We start from the raw sequence: 15,090 nt of genomic DNA, 5'->3' as shown, positions 1-15,090 counted from the left end.
TTCCTAGAAATAATAAAATCTGAAATCTTTTATTTTTAATATTTATAATAAAATAATAATTTGTAGGATTATAATGACAACTTTTCAAGTAACCTCTATTGGAGCATTTTTTAAGTAAAGGTTGCAAAAAATGATGTGTATGAAAAAAACAATAAAATATTATATTTTAAAATTATGTGTTAAGTTTTGGCACGCTTTTAAGTACCCTCTGTTGGAGATGCTCCAAGAGCATCTCTAATAAATAGTGCTTAAAAGAGTGCCAGCTGATATGACATTGTGTTTGACAACTTTTAAAGGGTGTCTACTATTGGAGTAATGCCGGGTGCCAAGGAAGGTTGCCAATTTTTGGTAACCTTGCTTTAAAGTTGCCAAACTTTTTTTAATATAAAAAATGATTTACTTATAATTATTGGTGCACATTTTTGATGAGTTTCTCTTCTTTAACTATTGGTTGACAATATTTATAAATTATATATAAAATAATGATTTGTGGGATCATTGTGTCAATTTTTAATAAAGTTGCTTATTATTGGAACATTTTTTTAACAAAAGTTATTAAAAGTGATGTGAATGATCAAATCAATAAAGTATTATATTTTAGAATGATGCGTTAAGTTTTAACACTTTTTAAAGCAAGCTTTGTTGAAGATGCTTTAAATTGCTTTTTTTTTTTTTTTTTTTTTTTATCATTTTATTATATATATATATGTTCACTCTCAATGGAGATTACATTTTATCACCATGGATGGTTATTACAATATCAACCATTGGATTAAGATCTAAAGGACTATAATTTAACTAAGTTATTTAATGTAAAAGATAACTTTTTTATATTTACAAAAAGCTACCTAGTGACGTGTCAGTTATTACTTACTTTTTTTTTTTTTTTGACAAGTACGTACTTCTTAATTAAATTAAATATTGTTTCTTTACTTTGATTGTCATTATATCCATGTAGTCGTAGCATTTAGTATAATTATCTTTCCCAATGATAAATTTAAAGGTTGGAGATTAATATATTAGAGGGTGTTTGTTTTAGCTTTTCGGAGGAGCGTTTAGCGTTTCACTCCAAACCGCAGAAAATATAGCGTTTGGTTAGGTTTATATAGCCGCAGCGTTTAGCATTTTCTCTGGAAACTGCAACGTTTTGGAGCGTTTCACGAAAAGCTCATATTTGGAGCTTTTTATAAACAGCTGTTCGTAGTTGATTGTTATTGACAGAATTATCCTTCTTATTTCCACAAAATATATTTATTCTTTAACATTATTTATATTTCTACAACATAATTACCGGAAGAATAAAGTTTTGTTTCGTTCAATAAATTTTTTATTTTTTATATAGATTATTTTTATTAATTTGTGTAACACATTTTTTATTTTATAATAGGATAAAATGCAAAAATACCCCCAATATTTATAGTTAGGAGCAATTTTACCTTTAACGTCTAAAATGGTGCAATTATATCCCTAATTTTGGCAGCCAAAAGCAAATTTATCCATAACATTGACAAATTGGGTCAATTTGAAAAATAATTTATCAAACTGTCTTTTTGGTCATGAATATTGTCATCTACACTTCACATGTGCACCATTTTATCATTGTTAGTAACAGATCACAAACATATGATTAGATGTGATTTTTTTTAAGAAAATAAAAAAAATATATTGTCTTTTGTACGAGTTGGACAGAAAAATTTCAAATATTTTATCGAATTTATAAATATTAATTTTCAATTTTATTATTAAATCACAAAAAAATATAAAATCTCTTTTTTAGAACTACTGGTATGTGCAATTGATGTAGAATAAGAAATAAAATATCTATATTTTATAGCAATATATGAAATCGACCCAACTTGCCAATGTTAGGAGTAAAATTGCACCATTTTAGACATTAAGAGTAAAATTATTCCTAGTTGTAAACGTTATGAGCATTTTTTCATATTTTTCCTTTTATAATTTCATTGTTGATTAATTTAAAACATGTCCATTTTAAATCCGAACAGCAACAGTTCAATATAATTTTACCAAACACTATAGTAATTAAACAGCTAATAACAAACAGCTAACTGCAACAGCTAACAGCTTACTGTAACAGCAAACAGCTAACAGCAAACGCAACAGCTATTAGCTAACAGCTGAACCAAACAGGCCCTTACACTTAGTGAAGTTCTAAATCTCACGTATTGACGTTTCTGCTTCTTACTTTCATTTTTTCAATAAATTATTATTATCCAAAATTTTGATATTTAATTTTATTTTAAAATATATTTTTTTTCCCCAAAAACATGTGTTTAATCAAATTTTTTAACTATAACTCAAGTAGCATAGCTACCATAACACTCTTAACTTGTTAAGTTACGTATAAATCCATCTGGTTAGTTTTAGCAAATTAATTAAATTAATGGTATAGTCTACAAAAAAAAAAAAAAATTAAAATGAGTGTTGACGACTCTAAAATTGAAATGAATGTTGACGATTTCAAAATTGAAAATTTAAAAACTTTAAAGATACAACTTTAATTGTTCAACTTTTTAATTTTGATGCATTTAAATGTTGTTTGGTAAGGAGAAAGAAAGTAAATATTTAGAGAGAAAACGCTCCAAAAATAATGATTTTGGAAAATAAAAAATTTAGTTCCTTAATAAATGTGATACTGTTGGCCCAAAAAATAAAATAATTATTTTTATGTATATAAAAAGCTTGGGTTATGTTTTTAGGATATAGTTTATATTTTCTAAAAAATACTACACGTGTAAGCTAACCTGCAACCCATGAGAGAGTCCGGCACCACGCGGGGCGTGTCCTCAATACGCAGGGCGTAAACAAGGCGTCCGGAGAAATCAACGTCAAAAACTCAAATACGCAGCGCGTCCTTCACTTTACGCGGGGCGTACTTTCTTACGCGGGACGTACTTGCCAATACGTCATGCGTAAGACGCATCCGCAGAGTGTTCCAAGATCAGAAGCTCCAATACGCAGGGCGTATCCACCTACACGCAGGGCGTACTCCTTCACGCGGGACGCGACACCAGAGACGCCACGCGTAGAAATCAACAAGAAACGCACAAGGCCCAGGAGCCACAACACGCAGGGCGTAGTAGGACATACGCGGGGCGTATCGTCTCTTCCGGAAGCAGTCAACGGCAGTTGAGGAAGTTAAGTTAGTTGGTTAGAGTTAGTTGGAGTTAGTTGATGATGAAAAGACCAAAATACCCAAAATACCACTCAATAATTACCAAAATGCCACTCAAAAAAACTATAAATAGACCCCATCCCCTACACTAAAACACACACTCAACACACAACAAAACCCCTCTCTCAAGCTCCAATGCTTAATCTTTAGTTTTGCTCCCTAGTTCTTAGTTCTTAAGTTCTTTTGTTCTTATTTCTTCAAGTTCTTCAAGTTCTTCCTTTCGTTCTTCATTTTTCTTAGTTTCAATCCCTCCTTTAGCTTCCTTTAGCCTTAATTCAAGTTCCAATAGCCTTCCTTCCAAGTTTCTCAATTCAATTTAGCATTCCTAAGCTGTTACTCTGCTCAATTTTCAATTAGAATTCCATTTTCCAAAGTAATTTTCCAGATTCGTCCAATCATTTTCAAAGCCCGTTTTCGTCCATTTAACGTCATTTTCTGCTTTCGATCCCTTCTACAAAGTCGTTCCTGACGTCCTGAATTTCAATTTAGCCTTTTGATTCACTCAATTCCGTGTCCAGAAACGCCGTTTACAAATTAATCTTTGCACCCCAAATCATTTTAGACATTCTGTTTTCCAGATTTTTCCAGATTCGACCAGTCATTTTCAATCCTCAATTTCGTCTACTTACAATTCGTTCTAGCCTTCGATCCCTTATAGAAAGTTGTTCCTGACTTCCCGAAGTTCAATCTACACTATTTACTTGTCCAATTCCGTGTTCTTAAGCACTCCAACCAAGCTCCCCAAAGTCAAGGTTTAAATCTGCCCCATTTGCCTACCAACGTTTAGTCATTGCACAAAGCACATACCGTAAGGGCCCGACCGGTTGCAGCTCTCTGAGGACCTCGCACCTACACCAAAATTCAACTTCAATCCAAGATAGCTATTGTGGCTCCGAGTTTGTTGTTGAATTTCAATTTATTTTATCGCATTTCAATTCTTTGTATTGATTTGTTTGTTCCAATTCAATTGATTACCTATATGTTTAATATAGAGATTTCTCAATTGTAATTTAATTCATTTCTAATTTCATGTTTCAAACATTTATTCATCAATAAAATACCAATTTTCACCAAATCTTGTGTCAATTTCGCATCTTTCAATTTCTTTATTTTTCACGTCTTCAATTTATTCGCATTAGCTTAAATAAAACAATTTATCTAGCAAAGTTTCTATAACGACGCTAGAGACCCAAGAGGGACTTTTTCAATCATTGCGTCCCTCGCCAATCGTTTCATTTAGAATTCAAGTTTTGGCGCACAAATCCATAAACTTAACCCACTTTAATAATTGAGAAATAATTTCTCTGGCACGCCCGCACCCTAACCACACGTGACAAGGTTGAAATTAGCATATTCGCAAAATAACGCTAACAATTTTTGGCACGCCCAGTGGGACCTTTGTTTTTTTTAGGCTACCAAAAATTGCATATAGAACCTAAAACTTTCTTTTTTACACAATTTATTATTTTTCGAACCTCGCCCCACTTTACCTTACCAAAATTTATTAGCTAACGCTAGCAATTTTTGGCACGCCCAGTGGGACGTTTTATTTTTTGTTTTGGCTTAGCCAAAAATTTGTAAGACTTGTTTTTTCATACCACGTATATATTCTTCACGCTCATTTTTTTAACCCACTTGTTTTTCATGCCTTGTTTTTGTTCCGTTAATAAGCATTTATTTATTTCCTTGTTCTTTCTTTTTCAGCACTAGATTACTAACATAATTTCATAATTTTCACCCATAAGTACTCACGAAGAATGCCTCCTAGGAAGAACACGGGGAAAGATCCCATCCCATCGGACTCCGAGGAGAGTCAAAATCAGAACCGGGATCAGAGCAACGAACCCGGCATGCCTGAAGGTTGTGCGGCTGAGGCCATGAACAATAGCGGAGGTGCAAACCAACAACCTCAAAGCCCACCCATATTCGACATGACACCATTTTTAGCAAAACTGGAGAAGCAGATCGACCAATTTCTACATGGATTTTCGCAATCCATGAGAGAAAGTTATGAGGATGTGTGCAAGGCAATGCAAGCCAACAACGAGGCGGTGAACAATTCCAACAAGGGATCGGCTCTCAAGGAAAGGATCGTTGATTTAACCGGAGAGATCAGCAAAATCCCGAAAAAGTGCGCCGAGCTGTTCACACAAAGGTCGACATCTCAAGGACCGGTAGACGGGGGGAAGAAAGCACCGACATCATGAACTGGGGAAAGGTATACCCCGCCACCAGCTCGAGAAGAGAATCTCAGGTTCAATGAGCGCGGTGACAGGATCAGCCCAGAACCTATTCAAATCCCGCCACCTCAACAACAGTTTAGATCTCATATAGGACCTAGTAACCATGCCGAACATTACGAGGAAAGCTATGCTCGTAATGTGGGGGGCAATGTGAGACAAGCCAACTTTCACCCACAACGGACGACGCATACACGCATGGAGCCCACCAACAACTTGGGAGAGGCCCAACGCATAAAAAACATCGTCCAAGAGATCTATGGGCCAGCCGTGAGGGAAGTATACCGACCCGAGTTCCAAAAACCATATCCACGGCACTATGATCAGCTATACCCTTTACCCCACAATTTTAGAGTACCTGATTTCACTTTATTTTCAGGAGAAGAAGGGCAATCTACTGTGGAGCACGTGGCACGCTTCACCTTTCAGTGCAGCGGTTTGAGCGTGGACACAAACTTCGACATGTTACGCTTGCGGCTATTCCCAGGTTCACTAACGGGACCAGCTTTCTCTTGGTACACCACCTTACCATCCGGATCCGTTCATGGATGGGAACAAATGGAAAGAATGTTCCACAACCAGTTCTATCGAACGGAGCCCGAGATCTGTGTTGCGGAGCTGTCCCGAATGACGCAACGACATGGAGAACCGGTTGAAAGTTTTATCAACCGATTCAAAAAGATGCGACATCGTTGTCGAATCAACATCCCTGAGGTCGAGTTCGTGAAGATTGCCCAACGTGGGTTGGAATTCGAAAACCGGAAGAAATTTTAGGGGATAGATTTCCGCGACTACTACGAGTTGGTGGCCAAGGTTTCAGAGTACGAGGAGTTGATGAGGGAAGATCATCGACGCAAGAAGAACTCTGTAGGAAGCTACCAAGGGGATGTACAGACGCATGAGGTAGCCATTGCCGACTTAACGAACACCGGATCTCGAACATGTCCCATGTTGGTAAAGAATCCCAAAGCACCTGAGGCAGTTAAAAGGATCCCAACCACTCAATATACGTTTGACGTCTCGAAGACGGAAGAGATCTTCGACTACCTGCTAAAGGAGCAGTTCATCACATTGCCTCCTAGACATGTGATCCCATCCAAAGAAGAAACACACGGACGAAACTACTGTAAGTATCACGACAACTGGAGCCACAACAATCAAGCATGTTTTGGTTTTAGAAATTCCATGCAGGATAGGATTAACCGCGGGATACTCCAATTCTCGGAAAAGAAAGAAAGCATGCTGATCGACGAGGACCCATTCCCAGTAGCCAATATGATCAATGCCACTTCACTAGTGTGGGGGGGGGGCAAAGGAAAGCAATAGGGTGACGTGAGAACCCGACAGGTATGGGTACCAAAAGCGACGCCACTAAAGTTGGAGGAAAGCTCAAGGCAATCATAGAATACAAAGATAAGAGACGTGCAACAACAACGGCCACGTTTCATGACACCCTCGAGCACGTCACCCCTCAATCAATGGCAATTGAATAGCCACAAGAAATTCCCAAGGCCTCTCTCCAGGAATGCAAAGAGAAGATTAAGGAAAAGAGAGACAGAAAAGAGAAATAGTCGAAAGGAGTCATCCAGCGTCAACTCTAACGATGCGAAAAGAGGAGGAAAAAACCAAGAGAAGAACATCCAAATTCGGGTTGGAGATTTCATCATACGAATAGATTGTGCAGATACCTCTTTAATCTTACCATCGGATTTTAGAGGCGAAGACACCAAGAAGGAATGCCCCAAATCCGAATACAAGGAGCAAAAAGACGCAACACCGAAGGTACAGGGTGAAGAGGGCATGAAGAGGGTTTACTTTGACAAGCCCACTCCAAGGATGACTCGCCATATCAAACCTCTATACGTCAAGGCTCATGTAGATGGCAAACCAATCTCTAGAGTGCTCATCGACAATGGATCAGCCGTTAACATCATGCATATGAAGATGGTCCTAGCCTTAGGGAAATCAGAGGAAGATATAATCTCATCAGAGGTGTCAGTTTCAGCCTTCACGGGAGAAATTGCAAAGACATACGACGTCCTACCATTGGAACTCACTATTGGCTCTCACACCGCCATGGCCGCTTTCTTCGTGGTAAATTCAACCGCGAGTTATCAGGCACTGTTAGGGAGAGATTGGATTCATTCCAACTCATGCATCCCCTCGTCATTACACCAATTCCTTCTATTTTGGAAAGGAGACGAGGTGGAAGTTGTTCGGGCAAACGAGAAGCCATTCGAAGCTTACTCCGATGTGGTCGAAGCCAGACTCTACGAGGAATCTGTTGGCCCAATCCGAGTTGGGTCTAATCACAAAGAGCAATCATGCGGCAAAGAGATCAAGAATATCCTAAGGCCAACGGCAATCGTGCCCCGTCGAAGGCCATTCCGTGACGAACCAATAATAGAAGAAATTCCATGACTAGAACAACATCGAGAAAAGAAGCGGTAGCTTCAGCCGCTATATCAAAACTGAATGCGCAACAACTGGCGGAGAAACTGTATCGAGAAAACGACATGAGGGTCTCAGAAGTCGAAACACCCAAAGGAATAACAGAACTAGATCCTCAAGGAGAAGAAATCCAATTACAAGATCTGAAAAGGGCGAACCCGAAGTTAGAAGATGAAGGGTCCATGGCGGTCGACCCTCTAGACGAAGTAAACCTAGGGACAGAAGAGGAACCTCGGGTTACATTCGTCAGTAGCTTACTACGCCCGACGTTGAAAGAAGCCATTATCACTTTGCTTCAGGAGTTCAAAGACTGTTTCGCTTGGAATTATGATAAAATGCCCGGGTTGAGCAAGGACATAGTGGAACATAGATTGCCAATCAAACCGGAGTTCAAACCATTCAAGCAACCAATAAGGAGAATGAGCAAAGAGGTTGAAAGCAAGGTGAAGGAAGAAATAGAAAAGCTTTTCAAAGCTAAGTTCATCAGACCAGCAAAGTACGCTGTATGGCTATCTAACGTCGTGCCTATAGTGAAAAAGAACGGTAAGCTACGCGTATGCGTATATTTCCGCGATCTAAATTTAGCCACGCCGAAAGACATCTATGTGATGCCCATAGCCGACATGTTAGTAGATGCTGTGTCTAAAAATGAATTAATATCTCTGTGTGATTGCTATGCGGGATATAACCAAATCCCCATTGCCGAAGAAGACATTGCCAAAACGGCATTTCGGTGCCCAGGGTCAATCGGCACGTTCGAATGGGTCGTCATGCCGTTCGGTTTAAAGAATGCCGGCGCCACATACCAAAGAGCAATGAATGCCATCTTTCACGATTTACTCGGCACCTCTATGGAGGTATACGTGGATGACATCGTTATCAAGTCCAAGCGAGAAATGGAACATGTCGGCCATTTAAGGAAGAGCTTCGAGCGGATGCGTAAGTACAACCTAAAGCTCAACCCTCTGAAGTGCGCCTTCGTAGTCAAAGCAGGGAACTTTCTCGGATTCTTAGTCCACCAAAGAGGAATCGAGATTGACAACAATAAGGCAAAAGCAATCAAAGAAGCACAACCTCCGAAGAACAAGAAGGAGTTGCAACGGTTCTTGGGCCAAGTAAACTACTTGAGATGATTCATATCAAACTTGGCTGGAAAATCCAGAGCCTTCTCAGATCTGTTAAGACTCAAAGATGAAGGAAGCTTCAAGTGGGACGACAAACATCAAGCGGCGTTCGAAGAGATCAAAACTTACTTGAGCAACCCACCTGTGTTGATGCCACCAAAGGAGGGTACTCCACTCAAGCTATATATCAGCAACCGATGAGTCAATTGGATGCTTGCTTGCCCAAGACAATGCAAACCGTCATGAACAAGCCATCTACTATCTAAGTCGAACATTGCTATCGGCAGACTCGAGGTACAACCCAGTTGAGAAGACGTGCTTAGCCCTCTATTTCGCTTGCACAAAGTTGAGGCATTACTTGCTCAAAGCAAGAGTTTATGTGATTGCTAGCACCGACTTGATCAAATACATGCTCAACCAGCCTATCCTCTCAGGAAGAATAGGAAAATGGTCACTAGCACTGGCCGAGTTCACGTTGGTGTATCTCCCGCAATCCTCGATAAAAGGGAAAGCAATTGCAGATTTTGTGGCCGACCACCCAACCAACTTTCAATATCCCGAAGAAGCAGAACTGCCAATTTACCTGACGCACAAAGAACCGCGGCAGTTGAAGTTCGATGGTTCAAGCACAGACAGTTCCAACGGGGCAGGAGTGATCATCACAGCCCCATCCGGGACTAAGACAATATTAGCGGTAAACTTGGATTTTGAATGTACGAACAACCAGGCTGAACATGAAGCTCTAATCATCGGCTTAGAAATCTTGAGAGACCTAGGAGCGAAAGAGGTCAAGATTTTTGGTGATTCACAGTTGGTTATCCGGCACCTAACAGGAGAATATAAATGCTCAAGTTTATCTTTGCTACCTTATTTCGTGTTTGCAATTCAACTTTTGGAAATGTTTGATGAGGTCAGTTTGGAGCATATCCCAAGAAATGACAACTAGGAAGCTGATGAGTTAGCCCAAATCGCTTCTGGAATGAAGATCTCCAAAGAAACAGCATACAAAGTTGTTATCATCAGAAGACAGGGCCATCCTTCCGTGGCGGATAGAGGCGTCCAGTTTGAATCATTCGACATCGATATTAACTTAGCTCAAGATTGGAGGAAACCATTCATCGATTACCTCAATAATCCTTCCAAAAAAGTAAAATATTCATTAAGCATTCAATCTCGAAATTACATATTGATGGCAGGTGATTTGTACCGTAAGAGCTACGACGAAATGCTACTCAAATGTCTCGGCTTCCCAAAAGCAATGGAAGTCATGAAGCAAGTCCATGAAGGCATATGCGGAGCTCACCAATCCGGAAGGAGAATGCGGTGGCTTATCAATCGCCATGGATACTTCTGGCCAACGATCCTACGCGATTGCATCACATATGCGAAGGGTTGCAAGAAGTGTCAACTGTATGGCCAAATCCAACGAGTCCCTTCAGAAGAATTACACTCAGTGGTGAAGCCGTGGCCTTTTAGAGGATGGGCTATCGATCTAATAGGGAAAATATTCCCAGCTTCATCAAAAGGTCATTGTTTCATCATAGTTGCCACAGATTACTTTTCCAAATGGGTGGAAGCAGCACCAATGAAACAAGTCGGCCAAACACAAGTGATCCGATTCATCAAAGAGAACTTGTTTCATAGATTCGGAATCCCAGAATCCATCACCACGGATCAAGGAACCATGTTCACAGGCGAAGATATGAACGAGTTCGTAGAAGAGTACGGGATTAAGTTGATTCATTCCACCCCATTTTATGCACAAGCGAATGGTCAAGCCGAAGCATCCAATAAAATTCTAATTCAAATCTTGGAAAAGATGTTAGAGGACAATCCTAGAGAATGGCACAAAGTTCTCTCAGAAACACTATGGGCCATGCGAACGTCTAAAACACGAGCGACCGGAGTGAGTCCATTTTTTCTAACATTTGGTCGTGATGCAGTAATACCATTAGAAGTCATCGTGCCTTCACTGCGAGTAATGCGTCAGAATGACTTGGAGCCAGACAATTATATACAAGCCATGACCATGGAACTAGAAGATTTGGACTACGAAAGGCAGAACGCGCTCGATTGCATGATGATCCAAAAGAAGAAAGTGGAAGACGTGTACAACAAGAAAGTAAAAAAGAAAAACTTCAGAGAAGGCGAGCTAGTGTGGAAGCTAATCCTACCAATCGGGACGAAGGACCGGGAGCTTGGAAAGTGGTCGCCCAATTGGGAAGGACCATTTCAAATCCACAAGGTGCTCCCCGGGAACGCGTACTGGTTGAAGAGTTTGAGCGGAGAACCACACAAGAGATACATCAACGGAAAATACTTGAAGAAATATTTCCAAAGTATGTGGGACATAATTAATGTAGCAGCCAGCCCGCAAGATGTAGAAGAGGCTCAACTACGCGTGGCGCACACCACAGACGCCATGTATAAAATACATCAATAAGGCGTTTCAGGTTCAGGAGCACCAACATGCGGGACGTACATTCTCACACGCAGGGCGCTCCCCCTATATGCAGGACGTGCACTAGACGTACATATAAGATATACTACAGGAGCACGAACACGCGGGGCGTGCATTCTCATACGCAGGGCGTGTTTGACAACACGCGGGGCGTGCCTCAAAGACGCAGGGCGTGTACCGGACGTGCATAAAAGATGTACTCCAGGAGCGAGAATACGCTGGGCGTAAAATCAAAGACGCCACGCGTATTCATCATCAAGAAAGCGCTTCAGGGTCAGAAGCACAAATACGCGGGGCGTAACCAGGTACACGCAGGGCGTATACGTTATTTTTCTGGGCATTTACAATTTTGCTGGACATTTATATAGTGTCTTTGCAAGTGCTATAAATGTTCATCAATAAAAAAAAAATAGATGACTTAGCAATTGTTCAAATGGCAATCAACTCACAAAATAATGTCCATTTGTGCTACACAAATAAATAAATGAAAGAATGAGCATACAAACTCAAAGCGAAGATGAAAAGTACGGGCAACCCGTGAACGTACCTCACGGAAACAAACAAAAATCAGGCTTCGGATATTTCGCCCAAGATTCACAAAGTTTGGAGGCAGCCTCTCTGTGTTGCTCGCTCTGTCGGTGCCATGCCAACATCTCATCATAATGATTGGCCAATCGATCTTTCTCACGGCCCAACTCTACCTCCATCCGCGGGAAACAAGCCCTAAACCCGGAGCTAGCTCTAACCATATCTTCCTTAAACGCTCGAGCTTCAGCCACCTCCTTCTCCAATGCCGCAAGCCGCTCCTCTACAGCTGCAATTTTTGACTAATCGTTGCCTATCTGCTTCTTCAGCATCAACCAGAGCATTAAACTTCTTGTTGTAGGCCTCTAACTCCGCCATATTTGATCTAACTCGAGCTGCGAGACCTGCTGCCACGTTTTTCTCAGTAACATAGGACTGATAGCAAAATAATACGTGGTTCTTGGCGGATTTCAACGGCTCAGTCTTGAAGGGATGAACACACACACCCATCATAAGGTCAAAATCAATCATAGCTCTTTCAACACGGGTCGGAGTCCAAGAGTCAAGAGGAGAGGCGACAAGCTTACTGAGATTGGCACGAGCATCACTCAAAGAATCATCACTAGGCAAGGATGAGTCAGCTACGACGTTAGGCGGTCCTTTCAAAAACGAAAAATCCAAACCAGCAAAAGGATTATCAGCCTTAAGACCAACATGAACTAATGGAGGACGCACTAGAGCTGATTCCTGCCATATTCACAAATGACATTTCAATCAAACAATATGACTCAAGCATCCCAAACATAGCTCATAAAGTAACGGAGTCACAAATCATACAAACCTGAGAAAATGGTGTGGCAATCAATCGGTTTAAAGAAGATGCAGAAGGAAGATGTGTTCGTGCTGGAAGTTGCAATGGAGTCATGTCCACCTCGGCCGAGCTATCATCAAGAGACAGAGTTCTAATCGAAGAAGTCACGTTCCAACGTGCCCCTAGTTGATCCAGCGCTCCATCCTCAAAACCAAAGTATAAGGCTTCGTCAGAATCAATTCTCTCTCCTGGTCTCACAGAAGGGCCTGCCGTAGTAGGTACCTACCCTCCCCCATCCAACATGATTGCTTTGCCTTTTCCTTTGCCCATTTCGTTTATCTCAAGAGCATTCAGGACCAGAAGAGTCAGATTGTTATCCTTTCCCGAGCTACCGCTCGAATCTAAAAAAAAAAACAAAATGAATAAAATGTATATGTATATAAAATGTACATACAAGACAAAATAAAAAGAGCTTACCAACGGGTGGAATACACTGCTGAAAAACGGTGTCCCACCAAGCATCAAACGAAGGTCGATCCGACCCAAGCAGAAGTGGTCCCTGATCATATCCCGCATCCAGAACCGCAGCAGCTATTTCTTCGTCACTTGCTCCATACCGCTGAGAAGAGGTAGGAAATGGGAGTGGCCCTGGAATAGCTTGGGAAAATCCTAATTGACGTGCCCAAAGACAAGGCGCATATAAAGTCAGACCAGGATTTGATGATCTCGAGGTTCTAGTTCGATTCACCCCGTGGTGTAACCGACGTGTTGCACACACCGTCATCCACCATCAGTACCTTCATGGGGGGCAGCAGACAAGTAATAAAGCGCCCAAGATGGTAGATATGAATTACTCTTATTCCAAAAGAGAAACAGCTCATTGTGAGGGGATGGCACTAAAGTAAGAAGAAATCTCACAACCACACCAATGACCAAACTCGAAGAGCTGTAGCCAAGGTCTACACCAAGATGATCTGAAACACCCACTGATGAAACAGTAGCCAAATGAGGGAAGTAGATAAAAACCCACAGTTGTAACAACCACAAGCCACCCCAAGGTTTTACAAATGGTCTGCCTTCAACTGTAAGAGCTAGACGGTGGAAGGTTGAAGCTAACAACATGGTGCCAAGATCTAAACGACGGCCTGAAGCCAAAGCCTTAGCAATAATCAATATTTCAGCGGTAGGCCTAAGACCCAACGGCTCAAAAATGTAATTGCTAAGCATCATCCACAGGAAATGCACATGATCCTCATCATCCAACTCCGCCTTATCCAATTTCTTCTTAATTATTTTGGCATACGTCCCAGCCTCTTTAGATAAGATGGCTTGCACTCCAGGGAATGCGTGTGTATATACACAACTTGGGACTTCCTCTCCAATAATAGGCAACCCCGTCAAAGCAACCACATCACGTAAAGTGATAGACATAGGACCCAGCGGGAGAATCAATGAGTTGCATGTCGGTAACCAAAAATTCAAAACTCCTTCAAGCACATTCACACAAGGAGTAATTTCATGACGAGTCAAACGAACAAAATCCCTGATGCCAACCTGGTCCCAAACACTTGCATACCTCAATTCTAAACAATCTACAAGGTCATTCCACCCAGTGTAACAACGAGGGAACACCAGACCTTTCTTATTCGCAGGAAATTGATAAGTTTCCCTATGAAGGGCTAATTCGGTAGCACTACTCATGGGATAAGGGGGCAAAGGCGAGTTATTCATAGCAACGGGGCTAATTGTAAAGACGCTGTCCTGAAATCAAAAGTACAGACACGATCAATCAAAGCCTATGGATGCTACGTTCAAATACATGATCATGAAATTACAAAAATTACCTCCTGCAAGCCAAGGGTTATGCCTAGGCGAGAATCAGCGCGAATGGTGTCAGAATATGAGTCCGCAGCTGTGACAGACAGAAGCAAATTTCAGCAATACAATTCCATCTCCACGTAATAGCTCTAAAATTCTTATGTTTTATTCCAATTCAATTTATTTTCTCATAAAATGTGATTCTACACACACAAAAGCAAAAGAAAAATCAAAAAGAAAGAAATAAAGAAGAAAAATAGATTGCATACCCATGCTTGAGAGACTGAGAGCTTGATTCTGAGTGTTCTTGAGCTTGGGGAAAAGAAAATGGCAGAAACAAAAAAAGAAGAAAAAGAAGAGTTGTAGATTGATTAAGATAGAGAGTTCCAAGGAATTCAAATTCTAAAATCCTGCAGGATTCTTCTCTCTATTATCTATAAAAAAAAAGGTATTTAATAAAACTT

This window comes from Euphorbia lathyris, chromosome 5, assembly GCF_963576675.1.
Source record: "Euphorbia lathyris chromosome 5, ddEupLath1.1, whole genome shotgun sequence".
Classification (NCBI taxonomy): Eukaryota; Viridiplantae; Streptophyta; class Magnoliopsida; order Malpighiales; family Euphorbiaceae; genus Euphorbia; species Euphorbia lathyris.
The sequence above is the reverse complement of the archived record's forward strand: the minus strand, read 5'-3'. Positions refer to the sequence as shown.